We start from the raw sequence: 13,756 nt of genomic DNA on the forward strand, positions 1-13,756 counted from the left end.
AAGTAATTACTTTTGTTTATATTGCGCATCAGGTCCTACTCTGTGAATGAGGTGCCTTTCTTCTGTATTCCTCTTACATAATGAGGTGCCATGAGAAATGAACGATAGATTTAAGCTTCAGTGTGTTTATTAGATTTCCCATTAAAATATCTTTGTCTGCAGTATGTACTTCATAGATTTTAAAGTACAATTTTTGTAAAATTAGGAATTTAGACATGTTCTTAGAAATCACATAAGACCTTTCTGAAACATGTTAACAATACTCATTTGACAGAGTGTGTCTGATGCTAATGGACAACAAGAAGCTTCCATGGAAGCTCCGCATTCATCCAATATGAACGAAGATGCAGAAGAAAATGTAATAAGGCATCTAGAGAAAAGTAAGTAGTACATTTTTTTGGAAAGGAAAGGGTTTATTTTGCTTATACTTCCAGGTAAGTAGTACATTTTAAAAGATACTTGTTATATAGAATGTTTGTGTAGAACAGAAACCTACCTGTTATAAGTAGACAAAAAATTACCAACTAAATATATAGTAAGCAAAAGGACGAGTAAAATGGTTATCAAATCTGAGCAACAGGTAACTTTAGATAGCCAATAAAGGAGTCCTCCCTCCCATACCTCTCAGGTATCCATATGCAATTTGCATTATCTTCAGGAATATATGAAATAAATATGAATATATAAAAACAGGATTGCTTTTTTGTTTTGTTTTTACTTTTATTGATTCTTTGTGGATTTCACATCATGCATTCTGATCCCACTTATCTCCCTGTCTCTTCACATCCACCCTCTGCCCTTGCAACCTCCCCCACAAAAAAAAAATTTAAAAGAAATACTGAAAACCAAACCAAACAAAAATAAACAAGCATAGAAACAAAACAAAAAAAGGAAAGAAAAGAAGACTCTCGTGGAAGCTGCAGCGGCTGGTTGAGAGTTTACTCTTTAGTGCATTCAACTTTACTTGCAAGTGTTCATTGCCAGGAGTCGTTGGTCTGGCTCAAGGCCTCTGGTTTCTGCCACACCACCAATAATGGACTCTTACTGAGGTTCCTCCCAGAGGACTCCTGTGGTCCTGTGTTGTGGAGATCCTGCTGTTCTGGATCTGTAGGTTTGTCCTCTTCACATGCTCCGACAGTTCATAAATGGGATGGATGTTGGGTTGGCCAACCCATAGCCCTGGTTCTGGGCCTGGATGTGGGCCTGGGGTAAGCTGGTTGGTCAGCTTGCTAGCTTTCCCTCATCATCGCTACCCAGATGAGCTCTCCAGCACTGCCTCGACTAATTAGGTGAGCTGGCTCACCTAATGCAGCACATAGCAAGGAGCAGGGATAGTTCTCCTGCTCTTGGGCCCTCAGATCTGGGTTCCACTCACTCACATCACCAGAACCAGCTCTACTGTTTGGCCCAGGCAAGGTGCAAGGCCCTCTCTCCGATAGCCGTAGGAGGCATATGAGGAGGGGGTGTCAGCTCTCCTGCCCTCACGTCCTCGTCCTCAGTGCTGGCTCACCTGTGACCCTGACAACAGGGCCAGCTCTAGTGTGCTGTCCTGGTGGGGTGCAGGGTTAATTTTCTCACTCTGGTTACCCTGGGGTCAGCTCTTGCCTGCCACAGGTAACAAAGGGCATAGGGGAGAGGGCTTCTTTCCCTCACCCATGACCACATGCATGGGAAATGATGGGGTGGGGGCGGGGTCAGCTCTGTTGCTCTCACACTCTCAGGGCTGACTCACTTGCATCCCCACACCAGGTCAGCTCTAGTGTGCTGCTCAGACAGGGTACAGAGCCTGCCCTCCTGTGTGCTACAGCCAGGGAGGGTCAGGGCTAGCTCTCCCCTTTTGTGACCTCAGGGCCAGCTCCTTCACCTGCTGCGGGTGGTAATGGGGGAGGGGAGAAGGCATCTTTCCCTCATGCATGCTACCACACAGCAGATGTGAGGGGGCAGGGTCAGCTCTCCAGAACAGGATTGTTTTGAATTAGCTGATTCTGTTTTGTTAGGAAAATGATATCAGAGTAAATTAGGGTGCACTTTTTGTAAATGCTTCAGGCTGGTGCTTGTCTGCATCTGTGTGTGTTACAATGTACGTTATCAGTTAGTTCAGTGCTGTTGATCAGTCATGGATTCAGGTCTGTAGCTATAAATACCACAGTATAACATTAATACATGTTTTCTTTTGTCCTTATCATGCACAATTAACATATTTTAAGAACCTTATCCTAAACTCCTCTAGAGCAATTCTTGCAAGCTCTAAATGTAAAGTTCTCAGATCCATACAACTTGTATGCTCTTGTTTCTTTATTTGTAAATGTTTATACTTTGTTTTAATTTTGTTAATTTTTCTTATTATTGTTAGTGTTTCTGTTTAGGGATTTTTTTTTTAGTTACAGGACACATCACAAAGCACCCAATGAATTTTTTCACCATAGCAAAATGTGCAACAGAAAAAGACAATGTAACACAAACACCATAAAATAGTTCATGTGGGTCATTCACACCTAACATCAAGGGATAATGAGAGTCCAGTTCTGCACGGCTTCAGATTTGTACATCTATTAAGTTATTGACGTTCTGTTTCGGATTCTGGACTGTGATCATTTTATATATTCAGTATTCCTGCAAAGTCCCTTAATTCAGACCTGAAACACATCACTCTCTATTCTTACCTTCTCTTAAACCATTTCCCTAACTTACCTGTGCCACATTCAGTCTTCAAGGACATGTAGAAAGATCTCCTTGCACTGTAATTGTAAACATGAAGGTCTAAGCATGTAGAAATTACACATTAGACTTATATAACCTGAGTCCTTCCCAACACTGCATAGTGTGCTCTTTCTCTTCCTGGGCTATCCTAGGCCAACCACAGGGAAAGCAACACCCCTTTACCTTTCACATGTTGGTACATATAGAACATTCTGACATGTAGTATGCGACAAAGTGTATAGTTTACAAATTATTACTTGGGAAAACGAGAATAAATTTTTACACGTTATAACAATGAATAGCTTTTTATCTAAAAGCTCATTGTAGTTAGTAACAAACTCTATGCACTTGTCAACAGAAACTGTCATGGAAGACCAAAAGCAGACCTCAGGAGAAGAGCAGAAACAGCACAGTGGTGGAAAAACTAAGCGGTCATTTGTAAGTAAATCTTTAAATTTAAATTACACACTTTATGCTGTTTCCACAATAATGTTCCATAGGCCGAATAAGGTTAAATTTAATATAACTTTTAAATTTAATACATCAATAGGAAATGTTGTTTTAAATAACATTTTTATTTAGTCTTTGAGACCTTCATACACCACTGACTCCCTCCAAATAATCCTGGTACTCAACCATCTTCTTCTGGGCTTAATGTCTTTTTTAAAAATATTATTAATAGCCTGCTGAGTCCAATTAGAGCTGAGCATCTGTGCATGTGTGAAGACACTGCTGGCACATGAGCAACCTGCCAGCAGCCACAAGCCCACAGATAAATTAGTCCCCTCCTTTCACAACCATCAGTTGGGGCCTCTGGAGCCTCTTCCTCATTCATGCTGGAATCTTGACTGGCCTGATCTTGTGCAAGTCTACTGTAAGACACGTAGCTGCTTTGAGTTGATCTGCACATCAGCTACGTCATGTCCCCAAAGGAACATTTCAAAGTCCTTCTCTCCAAATTCAGACGCTTACATTTTTTTCTGATCATTCTTCCTCAATGTTTCCTGAACTTTCAGTAGTCGGAGGTTAAAACAAATGACCCTTCTGGAGATGAGCACTCACAGTGGCTTATTCTTATCATGTTAAATAGTTAAGAGTCTCTGCATTAACCATGTCCTCTGCAAAAAGAATCCTCTGACCAAGGTTGGGAACAGAACAAACCTATGGGTATAAACCTAAGTAATACTACTAGTAGATTCTCCTCATGCAGCCTATGGCTTTCCCAGGCATAAGCTTTTGACAAGTTTTACAGCATCAGACATTAAAGCCCTCCTGTGCAGCAGGTCTCACATTCAGTCAGAATGTGGTTGGTTATTCACATAACCGCCATGCAACCAGTGTAGACAGCTTGCCTAGCCAGCTAGTGTTGTTATGTGAAAGGTCCAGGGCTGGATAAGTCCACTGATACATTCCACCACCCAGGGTCCGAAGCACACCTTCTGTTGCTGTGAAAGCCAGAGTTTTCTTGTCAGTTAGGGATTGATTTCTGAATGGCCTGTAACCAGACTGTGTGCTGTCTTCAGCAAGGGAGTCTTACCATTTAGTTATGAAAAACAACAATCTGTAGCAATAACCTGTGTTCTTTTGGGTGCCGTGGAGGCCTCCGTGACCAATAACTCATAAGGAGGTATCCTGCCCCTGGTTCTTGGAATTTCACCAAAAACAAACAAACAAACAAACAAAAAACCCCAAAACAAAGAAAAAAAAACCAAGAAACAAAAACCAACTCATGACTCCTGAGGAAAGTCAACACATTCCAGGTGCCTCTCAACAAACCCTTTTTAGTTTGTTTAAACGTATTTTAAAGTAGTTTGCAAACTAGTAGCTTCTGCGAGGCTTCCTGCAGCCTCAGTTTATGTTGTTACACCTCACTCCATGCTCCCACTTACTCTCTCACCCTTGACCCTTTAGCCAGCGTAGGCTCCCAGTGTTGCTCCTTGTCACCCGTGTTCTACTGCCCTTCTAATAATATTTAATTTCATTTTCATGATCATAGGTTTCTTTTTTTTTTTTTTTTTTTTTTTTGGTTTTTCGAGACAGGGTTTCTCTGTGTAGCTTTGCGCCTTTTCCTGGATCTCGCTCTGTAGACCAGGCTGGCCGATCATAGGTTTCTATATAGCTTTTTCTTAGCCCTTCATTTTTATTAAGCATTTCCTCTCCCCCATCCTCTACCCTTCCATGACTGAAACTATCAACATCCAGTATGCCCCTTCTCTGGTTTGATTTTACCTGTATTTTACTATCTCCGTATCAATCCATAATACGCCACATCTAATTAAGTGGCTTCCTCATGTCATCCAAGTTAAACATACAAGAGTCTAGGATGCATACATGAGGACAACATACGAAATTTGTTTTTCTGATCCTGGCTGGCCTCAGTGAGTAAAACTTTTTCTAGTTCCATTCATTTATTTGTAATTTTTATTATTTCATTTTTATTTACAGCCCAGTAATATTCCATTTCATGTATACACCACGTTGTCCTTATCTATTCATCTGCTGGTGGATATCTAGATTGATTCTATATCCTAGGGCTTGTGAATGGGATTCTTTCCTTGATTTCTTTTTTATTCAAATATTCACTATTGATTTCGGTGTTAATTTTTTTTTTTTTTTTTTTTTTTTTTTTTTGGTTTTTCGAGACAGGGTTTCTCTGTGTAGCTTTGCGCCTTTCCTGGAACTCACTTGGTAGCCCAGGCTGGCCTCGAACTCACAGAGATCCGCCTGGCTCTGCCTCCCGAGTGCTGGGATTAAAGGCGTGCGCCACCACCGCCCGGCAATTTTTTAGGCTGCTAATCTGCTAAAGTATTTATCATTTATAAGTTTTTTGTATGTGTGTAGAGTCTTCACAGTCTTTACAGATGTTAAAATCCTACCATCTGTAAGTTGAGACATTTTGAGTTCTGTGACTGTGTCCTCTAATTTTCTTCTTGTCTTATTGCTCTAGCGAGGACTTCAGCTCTTTGTTGAATATATATGGAGAGAGTGAACAGTCTTTGTCTTGTTTTTCATCTTAGTGCAAATGTTTTTATTTTTTCCTCTATTTACCAAAATATAGGTCATAGACTTGTATACAGCTTGTATAATTTTGATATATTCTCTATCCACACCTCACCTCTCCACAACTTTTATTAAGGTTCAGATGTTCAAATTTTGTGTCTTTCCTGCATATATTGAGATGATCATGTGGTTTCTTTCATTCTATTTATGTGATAGGTAATATCTATTGATTTACATACTTTGATTTCTCCCTGCATTCTGGGATGAAGTAGAGTTGGTCATGAGGAGCAATCTTTTTATGTGACCTTAAATCCACTTTGCCAGTATCTTTTTTTATTTTAATTTTTTATTTTTATGTGTATGTTTTGTCTGCATGTATTTTTGTGCATCACATGTGTGCCTGATATACTCGGAGGCCAGAAGAGAGCATCAGATTCCCCGGAAATAGAGTTACAGACAGTTATGAGCTGTGATGCAGATGCTGGGAATTGAACCTGAGTCCACTGGAAGAGTGGTCAGAGCTCGTAAATGCTGAGTTGTTTCTCCAGCCCCAGTTTTTTAATATCTCATTTAGAAGGTTTACATCGATGTTAATCATGGAATCGATATGTGGTTTTCTTTTCTTTTTGTGTGGTGTCTTTATATAGTTTGGGTATCAAGGTAATACTAGATTCATAAAAAGAATTTAGGAGATGTCCTTTCTTTTTCTATTTCATGAAATAATCTGAATAACAAGGGTGTTAATTCTTCTTTCTGGTTCTGTAGAATTCTGTAACTAATTCATCTGGTCCTGGGCATTTTTTAGTTGATAAACATTTTATTACTTCTTCAATCTTGATAGTGGTTATAGACACACTTAAATCACCTCTTTCATCTTGACTTAATTTTTGTTATATAGTATGAATCTAGAAATACATCCATTTCTTTTAGATTTTGCAATTACATGGAATGGAGATTTTTAAAGAATGTGTTTTGTGATTTCTGAATTTCATTGCAATTTGTTTTAATGCCTCTTTTATTTCTTACTTTACTAATTTGTGTCTTCTCTCTCATTTGGATAAGGATTTTTTCAATCTTATTTATCTTTACAAAGAATCAATTTTCCATTTCATTAATTTTTTTGAAAATTTTTGGATTTCTGTTTTATTAGTTTCATCCCTGATTTTGATGAGCTTAGTTAGAATGGCTTCGATATAGTTACAATCATTCTTTTGAATTCTTTGTCCTGAAGTTCATCCATGTCATTCTCTTTGGAGGTCTCTATTACATGATGAGTAATTTTTGGAGAAAATGTTTTAATTTGTTAGTCAGATTTTCCTTCCTCTTTTTCTTTTTTTCAAGTCACTTTTTATGTTCCAGTGGAGGCATTTAAAGTGATCAGGAGGTACTAAAACTTGATAGGGCCAAGATGCGATATTTCCTCTCTGTCACTGATATTGAGGACCACAAGCTCGAGTACCAGCATCTGTCTAATGCCTAGAACAGGGTTCCTGTTTCAATACAGGTGGTGCCTCACAGGTGAAACCCAGCCACCTAGAGGAATGGTCTCAAGCAGTATAAACAGGTCTAACCAGGGGAATGAGAGTCTCTTGCCTGGTTCTGGAGGTTGCCAAGTGTCATCGGTGGGGCTAATCTCTAGAAAGCAGGGCCCTCACTTGGTGCACGAGGTCATGCTGCCTGGGATCCTGAAGGAAACTCCCTGGGCCTCATATTGGTATAGGAGACCATCCAAGTCAGGACTCAAGACAAAATCCACAGTGTTCTTATGTGGCCGCAAGGGGAAGTCAGGATCTTTCATGTGGTTCTAGAGTTTCAGGGACAGTAGAGGAAGCCCTGAGCCTAGAAGCCAGAGTCCCTCACTTAGTGAAGGAATCCTAGTAGGCTGGGCTCTGGGGGCCTCTATTCTAATAATATTGTAATTTATTCTAAAGTTGAAAATATACTTACAATATACAATGACTCATAGTTGTATTTTTCAGTTGGATGGAATGGTTTAAATCTTTCATAATATTGTTTGGATTTTCATTTTATAAACTCCTTATTTTATACAATCTCTTTCAGAGCATGTATAAATCTCTATAACAATTTCTATAAAAGCATGTTATTGTGCATGGTGTAGCAAAAAACATAACTCTTCCCTCCACCACAAGAAATAGAAGAGAAAACATAGAGAAAAGAAGTTAAGAGTTATATTTTGTTTTAAAAGACATTAGAAAGCCTGTTTATCTAAAACATACACTCAATCTTTTAGCTCAGAAATATTAGCATTTAAATACGCCATGATGGATAAAAAGTGTTAACTATCAATGTAATGTTTATCTCACGAGTCAACAACAGGCTAAAGCAAGACTGTCGTAGAGAGAGATATAGACAGACAGACAGACAGACAGATAGATGGACAGAAAGATATACATATACATACATATGGATATATGGATATAGATGTGTGTATATGTTTTGGGTCACATTGCAACAGTTCAGGAATATTAGGAAACAAGGCAGGAGAAAGACGTGGGATGAAGAATATGAACAGTTTCAAACACAGGAAGTAAATGAAGGAAAATGGAGCAGCGTCTATGTTGGAGGGTGAGAGAATATATTCTGCAGAAAAGGAATAGGAAGGTGTTGTAAATTTAATGAGAATATAAATGAGTTTATAGTACAAAGCTTTCATTCATAAGGAGAAAGTTATTCCTAAACTCCCTCCATGTTTTCTTCACTGTTATCAAGTTACTAGAGTTAGGATCCAGTTTAGAGTTTAAGGCTAGGTTTAGTATTAATATTAGGCTTCAGAATATGTAGTTAGAGTGGATTTAAGGTAAGAGTTAGGTATTAGTATTAAGGTTCACAGCTGTTATCATGATGCACTATGGGGATATATAATTATTAAACAGAATGTTCATGATGGATGAAAGATGGATCATACAAAAATATCTTTATTACACACAGTGCATTTTATATATAGCGGCATTTTATGAATGCTCTCACTAGCTCCTTACAGAGTAGTCCATATAGTTTTGTAAAGCATAAGAGAGCACTGTGCATTTTAAACAGCTTATTCTCATCTTGGAACTAGGACAAGCCTGCCACAATTGCCCGACACCTTCTCTGACCATCCATCCACAGCAGGACAGCCGAGGAGGAAATCTGCCCTTCTCCACTAATTGTTTCAAGAAAAACCATGTGTTTATTTTGTGTTTTATTATATTATGTTATATTATAAATTATACTATTCTATTATCTTCAGTGTTTATTTCTGTGTGTTTATTTTTTATTGTTCTGTTACATAATTAGTTATCTTCAGTGTTTATTTTATATTTACCTTCCTTTCCTTGATGTAAATATTGTCTATGTGTATATGTTTATTCAATTTATAATATACATCTTTTTAAAAAGCATCATTTTGAGTGTCTAGAGTTATTGAATAAATATAATTATGTTATCCATTCAAAGTTTTTTGAGTCCACTTGAGTCTGTAATTCCCTTAAGCTCTTCTAGTTACTAATGCAGTCCTACAGCACTTGAAGAGGGTCATTGATGGTCCAGTCACACCTTCTTTATGTAAGTGAGCACTGCTTTAGTTAAACCATTGCATTGGAACACGTTTCTACATCATCATTTACAATCTGGTATAAATATATACACAGGAATTTTCTGTTTCAGAAACACTGCTATAAATGAGAAAGTGTATGTGACATACCAATATTTGGTTTTAAGACTGTTTAAGCCTCAGAACAAGCCCTGATGATTATTTATTTTGAATAATATCTGTACAGTAGAATTCTTCTGTCATTGGTGGCAAGGATAGAAAGAGATGAGGAGATTTACTATGAAATTTTGTCTGTTCTCTGATACTGTATTAGTTCTTTAAGTCATGTGACAAACAACATTTGACAAAGAAAGGATGGTTTTGGCACATCATTTTAGAGAATTTAAGTCCATCTGGATGAAAAAAGCATGGTGTAGTAATAACAAAAGCTTTCTGGGTGCCTGACCCAAAGAGCTTTCTCCCAGAGTCCACAGAAGAAACTACAACCAGTTAGGAAATCTACTTATCTGAGAGTAAGAATAAATCAATGCACACTATGCTCTTTCATTCCATAACTTTATTGTTCTAAGTAACTTTCTGATCTCTTTGTTGTTCTCTTTGTTCTACCACTTTGCTAAATCTACAGCTTCTTTTCAGCTCTCATTCTTAGCTCCTCTCTTGCCTGACTATCCATACATTTGTAACAGGAGAGTCCTTGCAATCCTGAGAAAAGTTTCAAAACCCTCAAGGTCATAGCACATCCCTAGAATAGACAGTAAGGAGCAGAGCCATTACCATGGTAACATAAGGTTTCAAGGTCTCAGGACCAGAGGGAGGAGGCACAGTGCCCAGTGTGACAAACTCTGAGACATAGTTTTTTATCATCAGACTTGACAAGTGAAGAATTGGCATGTTTTTTCTTAGGGTGTTTTGTGTTAGTAACCTTGGTAGACACCTGCGACTCTGACCTTGTGCCTAACTGTAAATTTGTAAACTTATGATCTATATACAAAGGACTTTAGTCTAGTTTGAACTCACTCTGAGGTAAAAATGAACTAAATGTGTGCAGTTTGTGTTAGACTGAGGAGAGATTATTATATTCTGTGTTAGTCTGAGCAAAAGGAACAAAGCAGATTTAAGTGTTTCAGTCTCACAGGAAAATAGATCTGGATATGAAGCATATCCTAGTATATTTTCTATGTATCAAAATTATACAGCTAAGTGAAAAAGTCGCCTTCCTGACCACCCACAGGTATTTGTGCCCATAATATTAAGATGTAATCATGAGATTACATATATAAACTACATAAAGATACATGATAATGGGGAGATATCATAGCTGTAATTGTGTAAGAAGTTTACAACAAGAAACAGCCAATTCATTCAAAAGGCAATAACTCCAATATATGCCATGCATGGCTTAGTCCTCTATCAGAACCAAAGGTTCTAATAGACTGACCTTTTGAACACTAATTGTCACCTGCTATATAACCCCATGGCCTTTTGCTACCAGCAGCTCTCAATATAATAAATCAGTGCAAGGTGGCCAGACTGTGAGGTGGCAGATATTGATGTTATGGTAGACCTATAAGCTGTGAAGTTTTGAAACTAAGGATTGGGAATAATTGTCAAAGGGATGGTTCTAGTGACCTACTGTATAGGGCATGCCTACCTTTTAAAGACCCCACAGCTTTTCAAAAATGACACCACCACTTGAGGAACATTTAAATACTTCATACTCCTGTGGAAGGCATTTCACAAATAAATCAGAACATTCCATACATAAGGCTCAAGACTTCTTATAATGTAAATTGCGTTTAGTCCAACTTGGAGTATCCCCATATGATTAACAATTCCAACAGTGTGCAAAAGTCCAAAGTTCCAAATCTCTTCTGAGTCTCAAAGCTTTGGTCCTTTGCAAAATCAAAATGGATGTTGCATCCTTATACTACACAATGTCACAGAATGAAGGCCAACATTTTAAAAGGAAAGTTTCAGTAATAGAAAGGAAAAGCTTGATCAAAGCAAGAAAAAATCCCAATGGGAAAACACTAAATCATGTAGCTCCAGGTCCACCAACTGGAGAATATGACTCCATGAAATGAACACCAAAGGGCATAGGCAGACCCTCTTCAGCCTTGCCTTCTACAGTCCACCTGGCCTTTCTTCCAGGTTTGCTCAACACGTTGACTTCAGGTTTCTTTACACACACCCCACATCCCTGGCATCTCCAGCATCCTAGCAAGTCCATGGCAACTTCAACCTCACCCTTATGCATAGCCTACTGTGGAGCTGACAGTATGGAAACCTACTACACATTACCTGAACAACCTGGCTTTTCCTAAAATCTTGGTACAAGTCTTCATGCCTCCATAACTGTTGCTGTCCTAGTTAGTGTTGGCTTTCAACTTGACCCAGCCTAAGTGTGTAGTTGTTGTTTTCACTCTTTGGCTCTAGTCTTTTGGGGTGCCTACCACCCAGCTACCAAATAAATACACACAACTAGAGGCTTATTCTTACTTAGGAGTGCCCTGCCTCAGCTTGGCTTATTTCTAGCCAGCTCTATCTTTTGCCTCTGGGCTTTTACCTTTCTCTATTTCTGTATACCATTCTTTACTTATTACTCCATGTCTTGCTGGGTAGCTGGATGCCTGGCCCCTTGAATCTTTCTCCTCTCACTCCTTGATCTTTCCTCCCAGATTTCTCCCTCTATATATTCTCTCTGCCTGCCAGCCCTACCTATCCTTTCTCCTGCCTTGCTATTGGCAGTTAAACTCTTTATTAGACCAATCAGGTGTTTTGGACAGACACAGCAACTCAGCTTCACAGAGTAAACAAATGCAACACAAATAATGCAACACATCTTTGCATTATTAAACAAATGTTCCACGGCATAAATAAATGTAACACATCTTAAAATAATATTCTACAACATAAATGTGTATGAGTGTATCATCTCAACTGAGTGACTCTTAAGATCAAGTTAGTCTGTGGCCATGTCTGTGAGAGACTGTCTTGACTGATCAATGATGTGAGGAGAATCTAGCACACTATGCGTGGCACCATCACTCAAGAGTTAGTCCTGGGCTGTGTAAGAAAGCTAGGTGATCAAGACAGAGTGAGAGCCAACAAGCCATGTTCCTCTATATTTTTGACCCTGAGTTTCTGCCATATTTCTCCTTCTGGATAATGACATGGAAGTGGAAGTGGAACCTAAAAAACCCGTCCCTCTTCAAGGGTCAGCATGTTTTATCACAGTAACTAGAACACTAGCTTTCTGCATATTTAAAAACTATAGAAGAACACAGTACCAGTTCTGCTGCCAACTGGAGAAGTGACTGGGATTTTGGACCACAGCTGTAGTGGCTTCTGAATGCTGGGGATGGAGAGAGCCCACCCCCAGAACAAAACAAAACACTTCTTCTCCAGTCTCCCTGTTTTAGAATAGTTCACAGAAATATATTTCATCTGAACCATAATTTTCTTCTTTACAAAATAAAGAACACAGTTGCAACCTATTACACAGTTATACAAATAAAATAACATACATGAGAGAAGAAAATACACAATGCTTTATTAAACTAAGGTTTTATTTTTAACTTTAATTTTCTGTAATAACTTACACTGTTAGGTATGATTTTACAGAACCTAAATTAAGATTTTACAGTATTATGATCACGACTACCATACAGTGTGTTTAAAGCAAATTATACTGTGTTCATTAACATCACTAAAAAGAAACAAGACCCAGATATCACAACTAAAGCAGAATTCTGTTCCTTGTAACACTTGTATTAACTGAAGTTATTTGGATCAATGCTAATGAATTGTTGTAGGGTAAAATTCAAATATCTGTGCTCTCAAAAATCAACAAAATTATGACTATATAAAGTGATCATTAATATTCTAATAACAAAAAAACATGAGAGTTCATGGGGAGCAGTATTCTTAAAGGACGAGAATAACAACTCCTCTTTTTAAATGGGGATGACTTTACTCATTCTGAAGGTGACCGTGGTGAGGACACCTAGGGATGGAGGACATGAAACTTGAAGCGGCCATCTTCTGTAACCAGGCAGGATTTCCAGTAGCAGGACTGGGACATCAACCCAGCCACAAACCTTCGACATATGATCTGTCCTGCCTGCGAGATGTGTTAGGACAATGGTGGCCCAGATCTTATGGGAGTGACCAACTGATGACTGGTCTGATTTGAGTCCCAAGCCACAAGAGGGAGCCCAAACAATAAGAGTTGTAATAACTACTAGTATACTTATTTCTAGTTTGATTAATGTAGGTAGTAATCATGAACTGAATATGGTAATTTAGCTGGCTGAGATAATAATTTAAATAATAGTACAGATTAGGGGATTTATTGATAGAGGAAGGATACAGACCAACACTTTCAAGGTAAGGGCCTAATGGCTTATTCAACTGGCTATAGAACATGGTGTGGTAGTAGCACAAGGATTATGAATTCTTAGGAGTAGGTTGAACACCTAAAATCTAGAATTATTAATTCTCTGT

At 38.4% G+C, this 13,756-nt stretch overlaps 1 long non-coding RNA gene across 1 annotated transcript; it reads left to right on the plus strand.

Annotated features, from left to right (window-relative positions):
* On the plus strand, window positions 1-8,974 carry LOC128104749 (uncharacterized). Its single transcript, XR_008216087.1, has 3 exons — window positions 1-380; window positions 3,059-3,138; window positions 8,777-8,974. It is a non-coding gene; the product is annotated as an uncharacterized LOC128104749 (long non-coding RNA).
* Window positions 8,975-13,756: the final 4,782 nt, after the last annotated feature.

The sequence above is a fragment of the Peromyscus californicus genome, unplaced genomic scaffold (genome assembly GCF_007827085.1).
Source record: "Peromyscus californicus insignis strain IS unplaced genomic scaffold, ASM782708v3 Scaffold_8__1_contigs__length_139910024, whole genome shotgun sequence".
Classification (NCBI taxonomy): domain Eukaryota; kingdom Metazoa; phylum Chordata; class Mammalia; order Rodentia; family Cricetidae; genus Peromyscus; species Peromyscus californicus.